Here is an 11,169-nt window from a genome sequence, read left to right on the forward strand (position 1 = left end):
AGTACTTTCAAAATAAGTCCAAACATTTTAAACTTCTCCAAGTTGTCCCAGAAGACAAAAGGCTTTTCGAGCTGCTGCCGAGACTGGTGAGGCAACCGAGAGCTATTTTGGGAGCTCCCCGCCACATACGCTGAGTTGCGAGTTCGACCAGACCAGGGAAAACAGTGTTTTACAGCTCTTTCTTGTTTGGCTACGGCTGCCAAGGAAGTTAGTGGTGCTTTCACGAAGCTTGAGATAAGCAAATCTGGGAGGCTACCTCTTTTTCTGGTGGAGTCATTGTGGCTGGTATCTCCCTGTTCAAAAGGAGGACTTCTTGGGTGAAGTGGAGCCCAAGCCAGATGGAGTAGATACAGCTCCCGCTGGCGCACAGATTCATCCCGCTGCCAGCGACTTCTGCAGTGTCTCATCGCTTCTCTGTTTGCCTGACCCAGCCCACAGAGCTTTTTTCCCACTGGCTCTGCCTGTGGAATTTTTTAAAATGAAAATACTTTTATCATGTAAACACAAAACATAGAAAATTCCATTAGAACAAAAAAAAGCTTTTTTTTTTTTTTTTTACTGCTGTTTAAATCTTTAGAAAACTTTGGAATTGTCTGACAGAATTCAGAAACTCTGGTTTGGATTTTTTATTTTCACACTTGGATTTTTTTTTCATACTAATGACACCAGTAGTTTTGCATGTGCCACAACATTTACTTATTAGAACAAAGCGTCTCCTGCTTTTATTGTTTGATGCTTTGATGACATACCAAGGAACCGATTTAATCTAGAAAACGAGATAAAATGTCTCGATTCAGTAGGAACAATTGGCCTAAATGAGGGTAACTGTTGTAACATTCTTTTAATGTTACATTATGCCATGCAAGTTTAAAGATATCTATATCCTGTGAATGACATAGTGAAATGGGGGGGAAACAGTAAAAATATATGACATCTCATAAAAATATTTCCAACTTCCAAGACAAATATGATCCTGATCAGGATCCCCCCCCTCAATTTTCATTCTTTTTTAGGTGATACCTTAAAACTGTGGTTTTGCTGAAATTCAAAGCATAAGGCAGTTCCCAAGTGCTGCCTTTCCCTGGGGATTAGCGTTGCGGCAGTGCTGACCGGCTATGCACACTTCGCACACCCTGATGGGCATTGAGGCTGCTGCCAGCACCCGGGGCGCGTGACACCGCATGGATGTCAGGCTTTGGCTCTGTTTCATGCCCTGGGGACCACTGTAAGCCCTGTAAGACCCCGCAGCTCGTGCAGCGAGGTGCCAAGGCAGGAGGATGGGGAGGACATCAGTGGGAGCGAAGCACGGCAGATGCCAGCACCCTGCTCTGGTATTCATGTGTGGCACGAGACCTCTCTGAAGCTTCATCTGCTGCATAGACAATGGATCCTTCTTCTGTTTGTAACCACCTTGGAAAAGGATGGCATCGGTTAGGAAGTGCTAACTAATACATACGTGTACTCTACCTCTGACCTCCAAAGCAAAAGATGGAGGAAAACTGCATTGACATGGCCACCTTGGAGGTCCTCCCTGGAGAGCAGCAGAGGTTGCTGCTGCTGACACCTTCCCCTCCAGGAGGGCGAGGTCCAGCCTTTCCACGCCTCTGCTGTCGATGACGGGCCTGGTCTCTGGGCAGCCGCTCATGTCGCATTTGTTGTTTCAGTAGAAAATTCATACTTCACCAGCACTTTATTTTAAATCTCTGTAGGCTTCTCTTGCTTAAGGTTATCCAGGCTTGTACACCATTAACTAGTTCATGGATGAATGTCCTGGAGAAAAGTCAGTGCTTAGAAAGTAATTCATAAAAGACATAAAATAAAAAAACCCAACTTAGTCCTTTTACTCATTAAATGAAACCCATTGTCATTCACACTTCTCTTGAGAGTCGTACTTGCAGTATCAAACTGCATTCTCAACCTCAGTGTGCATCTGTTAAGCAAAATTTATGGCAAGGCTGTCTCATTTACACAGAGGTTTTTGCTATGCACTGTCACTCAGCCTAGCAGACTCCTATGGAAAAGCCACAATTTAAGTCAAAACTCTACTGTGCCTGAGCGGTTATAAAATTATAGTGGCTTTCAGAGCTAGGAGATATCAAAGTCTCTCTCTGGGGAAGGCATCTGCCTTCAGGTGTCTGCTCTGAAGCTTCTGCCTCTAGGACTACAGCTAGAAGGAGAAGGTAGCACAGGGGAAGGCCAGGTGTGGAGGTACAGGGGGTCTTCACTTTGCAGTTGAGTTGTGTTTGCTCTGCAGTCCGGGTAAGGTAGGCTACCTTGTTTTCACCAAAGGGTCACTGCAAACTAGCTTACCACAGAGTAAGAGCACATATGTGGGAAGTTACCCTGGCGTAGCTAATAGAGATATTTTCAAAGCCTCACTTCCCTTTCTCTATCTCCTCCATAGCTAGCTCTTCAGGGTAGGCCCATTTCACTGTTTTTCACTAGAGGACATCAAAGTGACAAGTCGTCTGCAGAAAGTGCCCTGAATTGCTGGGTCTTGGGGGATTTGGCTGAGACTCTGTCACTGTATTTCCAGCCTCTTAAAGCTCCTGCCTGAATATGTTTGCTTTTCCACAATCTCTTCACCTTACCTCGCCAAAGCTTTGTTCCCTTCTTGAGGAAGGGCCTTGGGGACGATGACATGATGTTGCTGTTAGCGGGAGCCTCTCGCGATTTGGTTTTCCCACACAAATGCATGTGTGAGGAGCGGGGGGCCGGCTCCCACCTTACCTATCTCATGGACCATGCCTCCGAGGGGGCTTCTCTGTGTGTGCAGAGAAAATGTCAAGAGATGTGAGCATACAGGAATGGCAAATAAGGCGGCACATGAAAAGGGCCTAATAAAATGCTACCCCTTAAATGATACGTTGCCTTGGGGGCACCTGAACTGCTCTTTCATGCCCTTCAATCGTTCTTCAGCCCACGCCTGAAGTCACCAGTGTTTCCCATTGCTGTCAGCAATGGTCTTCCTAACTTTTGATCCCCATGAGACTTTCTCTGAAAAGAAGTATTTTTGTTTTTTTTTTTTTCCATTCTCTGACTTTTTTCCATTCTCTGTTTTTCTAAGGCCAGGCATTAAAACGTTTGTGGGGTCAGTAATGTCAGTTGTGGATACGATTATTTTTAATGATGTTTTTATACAAGCAAGAAGCCCAGGTAGCACAGTTATCTGGCAAGAGCTTGTTGCCAGTACAACTCCCTCCATTCCAGCTACGCTGGCAAGAAGCTCTCTTTTTTTTGCTGCTTCAAGCTACGTCTGAGTCTGAAGACACAGTATGCTGGTCTAGCTACGTCAGCCACCTTTTCCTAACATAGGCTAAACCTTGAACATTGCTTCATGCGGAATAGCAAGTTTGCAGCCAATGTGAACTGCTGGCTGTATTCAAAGGTCTGCTAAGGTCAGGAGATGCAGAGCTGAGAGTAAGTACAAATGGTTTGTGGATCTCTTACCAGGTATGGCTGCTCAAAGGGACACGAGCACACCACTTCAGAGCAAACCGCTACAGCCAAAGGGATGGGAAAAAAATGAATGCCTTGCTCTTTTTAAAAGTGTCTCTCTCTGTTTGTGCTCTGCTGAGTCTTTCTATGAGAAATGGATATTGTGAAGTAGCTTCATACAGCCTAGATGCAGCCTAGAACAACCATCTACAGAGCCGGCCGAGGCGCCTGCCCTCCGGCAGTGCTGGCACTTGTGACCCGTAATACTTCCCTGGGCCGTAGCCTGCAAAATAAAATTGACAAACTCTGATTCTCTCTGTCTCAGTGAGACAAGAATCCGGCTAATTTTTCCTCTTGAAGGTTAACAGAATTTGAACATTTTATGCTGATCACCTCATCCATAAGCTAACAAAAGACTTATCTGTTTCTTTTCCACTATAATTGACAGTCCTCTGTAGACGCATGTTCAGCATTTCAAGACTAACTTAAAGGTCAAATTTATCATACAGGCAGATTGGATGAGCTCATGGTTGAGGAAAGACCATCTAAAGGTGACTTGTCTAACATATCTGTACACACACACACAGAGCCCACACACATTTCTTTTTGGTCTGGCCTTGTCTCGGACGTCACCCGTGTGCCAAGAGTCTCAGGATGAAGCTGTACTAGAAATGTTAAAGGTGGGTTCAATTTGGCACCTGGAATATAAGATAATAATAAGCGTCTGAACAAAGGAGATGTATTCAGAAATGGATAGAGCAGAATTTCATTCTTCTGACCCCTCTTATCTGAAATCTTAATTACGCCAAACTGCTAAAGTACCTTGTTTGCGTTTAAGCAGTTTACTCCCAAATTTGGTGTACCCAGGCATGGGTACGTGCCACACCAGAGAAAGTGTACAGACCCCCTACATCTCACTGCACACCACTGTGCTCAGCACAGGTGTGCTCAGCACACAGCCTGTGCTCAGCACAGGCGCTGCAACAGCTGTTAACGGTACCCGAAACAAACCCTGGGGACCCTCGTACCCTGCACACGGGGCAGTCATCTGCAAACGATGGCCTGTAATACCACGCACCCTGGGCACGTGCTAAGCCTTGCTCAGAGCACAGCTCCCGGTGCAAGTACTACAGGTGCTCGGCTTCTTCACACAAAATTAATGTATGAAACTCAAAATATAATAAAACTGTAGGTACAGCTGAAAGTGTGAAATGAGTAGGGGAGGTGGATAACTTCCCCCAGTTAAAATCATTATCTTTGGCCGCATCCCCTCCACCCTATTTGGTAGGGCATTACGGGATGCAGATGCTTTCTGTTGGGAAATGGTGATCAGATAAAAGTCCCTTTCCCCTGGGGATTTCTCTGCTGTATCCCACAGGCTTTTTCACCGAGCGTCAATTTTCAGCCTTCCCCCCTCCTCCTGGCAGAACCACAGGTGGTGGCCATAGAGGAGGAGTTTGGAGGTAGAAACCGGTTCTCCACCAGACTCGTCAACAACTATCAGCTCTTGCACGTGCGTTTCCAAAGCAGGACCTGCACACTATCTCCCTTCCCACCTGTCCCATCCTCCTGTGCGCCTAATCTCGTACCACACTTGTCCCCCCCAGTCCCCATGCCGCCTGCCCCACCCAGCCTTGGCTGGATGCCCATGGCCATGAGGACCTGGAGACCCGAAAGTTGGCAGCAGCCTCTGACTGCTGGTGTATCAGCCAGCCCAGCAGCTGGAGGACGTGTGCCCCACACCCTAAGCAAGGCCCTCGTGCAGAACGAGGAGTGCCACCATGTGCTACCACGAGGAACTGGGAGGGAAAATCAACCAGATGAAATTCAATAGACATAGGTGCACAGCACTGTGCTAAGGAAGGAGAGATCAGCTACGCATATGTCAAGTGGGGCGCAAGCAGCAGCACCGGAAAAAAGGTGTTGTGGGAAATAATGAGCGAGAAACTGTCCGAGCTCCTGCTGCGGTGTTGTGGTGCCGGGGCAGTCCTGGACGCTGGAGCCGGTCTGAAGAAGAGCGATGAGAATGAGCAGAGTCAGCGAGAATGGGGACCTATGGGAGAAGGCTGATTTTATTTGTTAGAACAGGTTGAGAGGGGACACAAACTGCCCTTTGCACAGAAGATTACTAAAAAAACCCTTCCTGCCCACTAAGGAGAGGACATAGCTGTTTCATCTGCAGCAAATGTAGGTTATGTTCTAGCTATGAGGGTAATACATTTCCTAGAGGTGTGGACTTTTCTTCATTAAGGGTGGTTTTGGGAGCAAAATGTTTGCCTGGATTTTCGTTGGCCCTGCCTCAGAGCAGGAGGATGATCTCCTGAGGGTCCTTCTAACCTTAAGCTCCTATAACTTGCCTTAAAGAGTTAAAACAGCTTTAAAAACAAAACAAAACAAAACAAAAGCGCAGAGGCCTCTGCCCTTTCCTACCTGAGGCACAGGTCTCTATGTACAGTAGCAAATTGTTATCTTTTCCCCTGGTTTGAGTGTAACAGGTATTGGGTAATGTCCCGGTGTGTTGACGTATGAGCCAAGGTGTGCCCCAGACCCCAAAGAGGTATTGATGTGGTGCAACTGCCTGCTAAAAGTCTGGTGTTTGGTTTCCTTCTGCTTTCTAGTGTCTTCCTTTGGCCCCAGAGAAGCTGCACGTTGTCCAGATTCATTCTCTAGGCACGTCTTGCTGCAAATAGAAGTCGCTCTTTCCTGTTCCTGGTGACACTTGAAGCTCTGAGAAGATGCCCTGCCCCATAGGTTTCCTTTTCCTGATGACAACCAGTGCAGAAAGTGCTCTTCTTGGGGCACCACATGCTCCAGCGTCTGTTGACCCCTCTTGTGGCTGGATGTCTGCAAATCTGAAGGTCCAGAAGTACAAATACAGGTGAAAAGGCAGATGTTCCTGCAGCAGGTTTGTTTCAGAGGTGGCCAGCTTCCCCTACTGAGGGCACGTGTCGGCCCTCCCAGCAGGGAGGATGGGCTGGACCAGGAGAAGATTTGCAAGCAGCAAAACCCCACCGACCGTGAGCAGCAGGGCTAGCAGGGATGCCAGAGCAGCAGGCAGGGATGCCAGAAGGCACGGTGGGGAGAGACAGCTTTGGGTGAGCGCTTGCTTATCAGAAAACCCAAGCCCTGGAGAAAGACGCAGCCTGAAGGCGTTTGGGGTGGCCCCATCTCTGCTGCCAGGCCACCAAGGCAGGTGTCTGGGAGGGCATCGCTCTGGGTCAGGAGGAGCCAGACAGCCCATCCCGGGAACCGCGGGCAAAGCGCAGGCACCCGAGCCAGTGCGTGATGGGGCTGTGCCAGAGGACAGCAGGTACGTTCATGGTGGGATCAGCCTCCTCTCCTGCTGGCAAAGAAGGGCAGCTGCTGCCTCCTTGCCCTGCAGTGGGGCCAGCAGTAAACCTCCCCCAACAGGGTCCTGGCATAGTCAGCCAGTAACTTGTACCAGACTCGGGCTCCCAGACAGAAAAAACAAACCACTGCTTTTTGACGTTTACATTAGATGTTTATTTTACAGTTCATTTCACAATCCGTTTCTCTTCTCCCTTTGCCATGAGTTGATTTATGGTGCTGCAGATCCTATCTGCCTGCCCTGCCCAGAGCACAAACTTGGAGGAAAAGCCTGCCAGAGGTCTCTCCCTGCCGTGTTGCTGTTTTGTCTACAACTGCTCTTACCTATGAGTTAAAGTAGAGCAGTTTCTTCCAAACTGTGATAAATTAGTCTCTTGCTCCCTTGCGCTTGAGGGCTGGGCAGCTCAAGGTCTGTGAAGAAAACAAGAGCAAAGCAGCATGGTGCAAAGGGCTGCCCTGAGCTTCCCTCTGGCTGACTTCTCCCCTGCCTGGACCAGCAGGTGTTGAGGACTCCTGGCACGCCATGGGACCACGGACCCTGCGCCCCATCTGCTGTGCCCCCCCCCGATGATGAGGCACCGTACCTGGCCGTGGGGCAAGTCTGCAGGCTGTGGGGACAGTCAGTGACCACAGGAGATGGCTGGTCCCTTCCTGCCCTGCACCATAAGGGAATATCAGGGACTGCTGGGATTAACTGGGATTACTTGCTCCGTGGTACATTTACATTTTGATTTTGATGCTGCTATTTCTTAGCGGCATTTGGGGAGATGGTTTAGCTTCACCAGTTTAATCAAGGTCTTTCCTCCACAGTTCAACATGCAAAAAAGATGCACCGCATTTTACTGAGAAAATAAGAGATCCGATCTAAAGATCTGGTGGGAAATCCCTGAGTAAAATTTGGCCTTCCTTGCTGGCTGTGTGCTTTGGAGAAAGAGAAGGATTCACCGCTTCCTCGTACAGAGCCGGGTGCTCCCCATGAATAACTGGACCCAACCTAAAAGCAGAAGGAAGTGTATTTAAAAAAATAGAGGTGTGGTAATGACACTATCATGCTTTATGTGCATTGTGTAATCCACGATGTGCGTGGCTCCTGAAGAACCTGCTGAACCCAGTCACGGCTGAATCACTCCTTGAAAACAACAATAGAATCCTGATAAGTTGGCTGGCTAGAGAGGTTTGTTCCTTTTCCCCAGGAAAATGATATTCACCACAAACAAATGTGTATTTTTTGTGGACTGAATGCTCATGTGACAAACACAGTGGCTTGTATAAATCAAGCCAAAAGTTTTGAAAGAAGAGAATGTCAACCTCTCCAGTTTTCTTTATCACTGCTAATTGCCCTGACGATGCATTTGTTTCACATAGTTTCACATAGAGGGCACGGAGAACCTATGGTCACCTAAATTAATATCTAAATAAGTGTGTCCCCACAAACTTGTTTAGCAATTTACACCTTTCAAATTGCAGTTGTGCCAACTGGGGGAGTTTAAGGTTAAGAAATTGCTTTCATGTTCAACTTGATGCAAACTAGAGTCTAGAAGAAGGGAATTAGTTTGGCAATACATGTTTTTCACCTCTAGCTCACTGGTCCAAATTTAGCCCATTCCTGCACTGGTAAAAGGTCTTAAAGGCAATATGAAAGTACCTGCTCTTTCCTCCTTTCCTACAAAAATTATATGTACTTTTATTTAACTGTGGAATGATTCTTTCTTATCCGTAATAATTCTGCAGGCATTGGAGAATGATGTCAGAAATAGAAAAATGAAATGGTCAGGGAAGTATGAACTTCTCTGCTTTTGTGCGCATGGGGATTAAATACTTAAAAGGAAGATCTGCTACATTTCACCATTTTATGTGTCAATAACACCTCCCAACAGTACATTAAAGATTAATAATCCAATACTGTGAGTATAAAAATTGACCCTAGATTAGCCAACATTATACCTGATAAGCCCCAATAAAACCTGAACCATTTGCATCAGTACTGTGAAGCTAGGGGAGGGTTTGGGGGTTTCTTTTCCTCTAAATGAAACTGTGCATTTTAGGAAAGGCAGCAAGGCTAACACTGCTTGGCAGCCTGGCATGGAGACATTCCTAAAAGCTTGTGAGAAAGTCAAAGGTAGAACTGAAAAGCTGAGGGGTGGCAGCACTAGTGAGGGTGAGGACGGTTTCTGCAGGATGATCAGGAGGTGCATTTCGTAAGACAGAAACCTTCTCCCTGGTTAATTTTTCATGGCTAGCAACCATGCCTTGCAGTTTCTGTCTTGCAACAGAAGTTGTAAGCAGAGATTTTTGTCTCCCTACCTGACCTGTCCACCCTGCAAGAGGGCCATGAAGCCTGAGGGGAAAAGCCCGGCCCCTGGGGACTCCTGCAGACACCTCCCTGCCCGCCTCTTGTCCCCCACAGGCCATGATTGATGGGGCTGCAGAAGCGGGGGGTGGCTGCTGAGGGAGGGTCAGAGACTGGGTAACCAGAGGAATGGCAGTGGGTCTTGCCTGGGCTGGAGTCCCTCAGGCGTGGACCAGCGGTGGGCCCTCCCAGGGCTTGCTCCTGAGCTCAGCTGGGCACCCTGACGTTGCAGAGATGCTGTGGCTACCCCGGCATTGCAGTGTCACCATGGACAGCCCAGCACTGCAGAGGTGCTGTGGGTACCCTGCCATTGCAGAGGTGCCGGGGGTACTCCGACATTGCAGAGATGCCAAAGGTGCCTTGGCTTTGCAGAGGTGCCGTGGGTGCCCCAAAATCCACCTGTAACCTCTCGTGCTTGGTGTAAACTCTGCCCAAGAGGCATTTGCAGAACACAGGCTTCTCCTCGCAAGCCTGCGTTCATGTGGAGCAAAAGTGGAGAAGTCAACGCCCTCACCTCCTGCCAGCCTTGCCTGCCTACCGAACTCAAAATCCCAAGGGAAAGGATTTCACTGGTGTTTTGCAATATCCTTCCTCTGTCTGTTGGCTAAGATCAAGTATAGTATAGTGTATCTCAAGGACACCCCGGTCCCATCCTCCTCTGCTCGTCAGGGGGGAACAAGGGGAGATGCAAACAGTTTTGAAAACATTTGTTGATGTTGTTTTGTAATTTCTTGGGAATCTTAAATGAAGTACAGCAACCCATGAACTGAAAATAACCTGAGGAAAGAAGTTAGTAAAGGGATTGTCTATATATGCAATGAGGACTGAAAAAGGGCAAACATAACTCTGTTAAAAAGAATGGAGATAGAGGTGCTGGGGTCTGGATTTCTCTTGTTTGGAAGTAAAATTTAGTGCCCAGTGAGGATGTCCAGCTTTCAGTTCCTGAACAGTTTGACTCCTGAAGCCCTGCTCCTTGCAGTAGGCTCTGTAGGTTTGGGTCTCTGCAGTTTTTTCTACAAAAATGCCGGCAGTTTGTGAGCAATGGTTTGCCAGCACTTCATCACACCACATCTCCCAAGAATGCAGTATAGGATTAAGGCAAATCTACGATATGTCCTTGGAGCAGTTTGCACTTAGCAGTGTGGTATGTGTAATATTTATACAGGTAAACCTTCCCCTAAATGTACGTGCTCGACATAGGGCATGAGCACAGGGCTCTCCCAGCCTCGCCATGGGAAGGTACCCGGTGTGGCAGCGACAGGGCAGCCAGCAGCCTCGTCCCAGGGAAGGGGGAGCAGCAGCTTCGTGCTACGTCGGCAGCTCGGGGGTCTGCCACGGGGCGAGCCATGAGAGCTGTGGACCACAGGCACGCAGACCAGATGTAATGGAGCAAACTGGTGGCATAAAAAGAGCTCCTGCTCTTTATTTGGTATCCAAAAATGGCCTATGATATTGGGAAGGGATGGCTCAGAGATCTGTGGAGTGCTACTTTTTCTTGCTGATTGCAGGGGACTGCATTAATAGGGCTGCTGAATGTTGATAAGGGCTGCTATAGTGAGAGAAGCCAACCGATATGATAAGGCACGTATTTTTGTGTCACATTTCAAGCCATTTAATAGCCTTGGGTGGGGGTGGGGTGAACAGGAGCAAAAGTTGGGTTAAAAGATGTCCTTTATGGTAAAGGAACCTACTTGAACTCACTTTCCTGTAGTTTAAATGAGAAAGTGGGTTAAATCAGTTCTGATAAAGCGCTAACTGCATTAATTATGTTCACAGGCAGGAAAAGTGCAACTTTCTATCACAATTCTGCCCATGCAGCCTTTTGGGTTTGGGGTGGGTTTTTTATGACCCCCCCGGGACTGTTCTTGAGGCCTTTCCCAAATAATAGCATCAACTGTAAGAAACTACGTGAGGATTCTGCATTACCGCTAACTCAGGGACAGGGATGCCAAACTTGCTTTCATTGCGGAAGACTTGATTAACCTTTTATTGAGTCCACGAAAGGCTATTGAACCGACTCGGACACCTTTTCT

Source organism: Ciconia boyciana, chromosome 3 (genome assembly GCF_034638445.1).
Source record: "Ciconia boyciana chromosome 3, ASM3463844v1, whole genome shotgun sequence".
NCBI classification, from domain to species: domain Eukaryota; kingdom Metazoa; phylum Chordata; class Aves; order Ciconiiformes; family Ciconiidae; genus Ciconia; species Ciconia boyciana.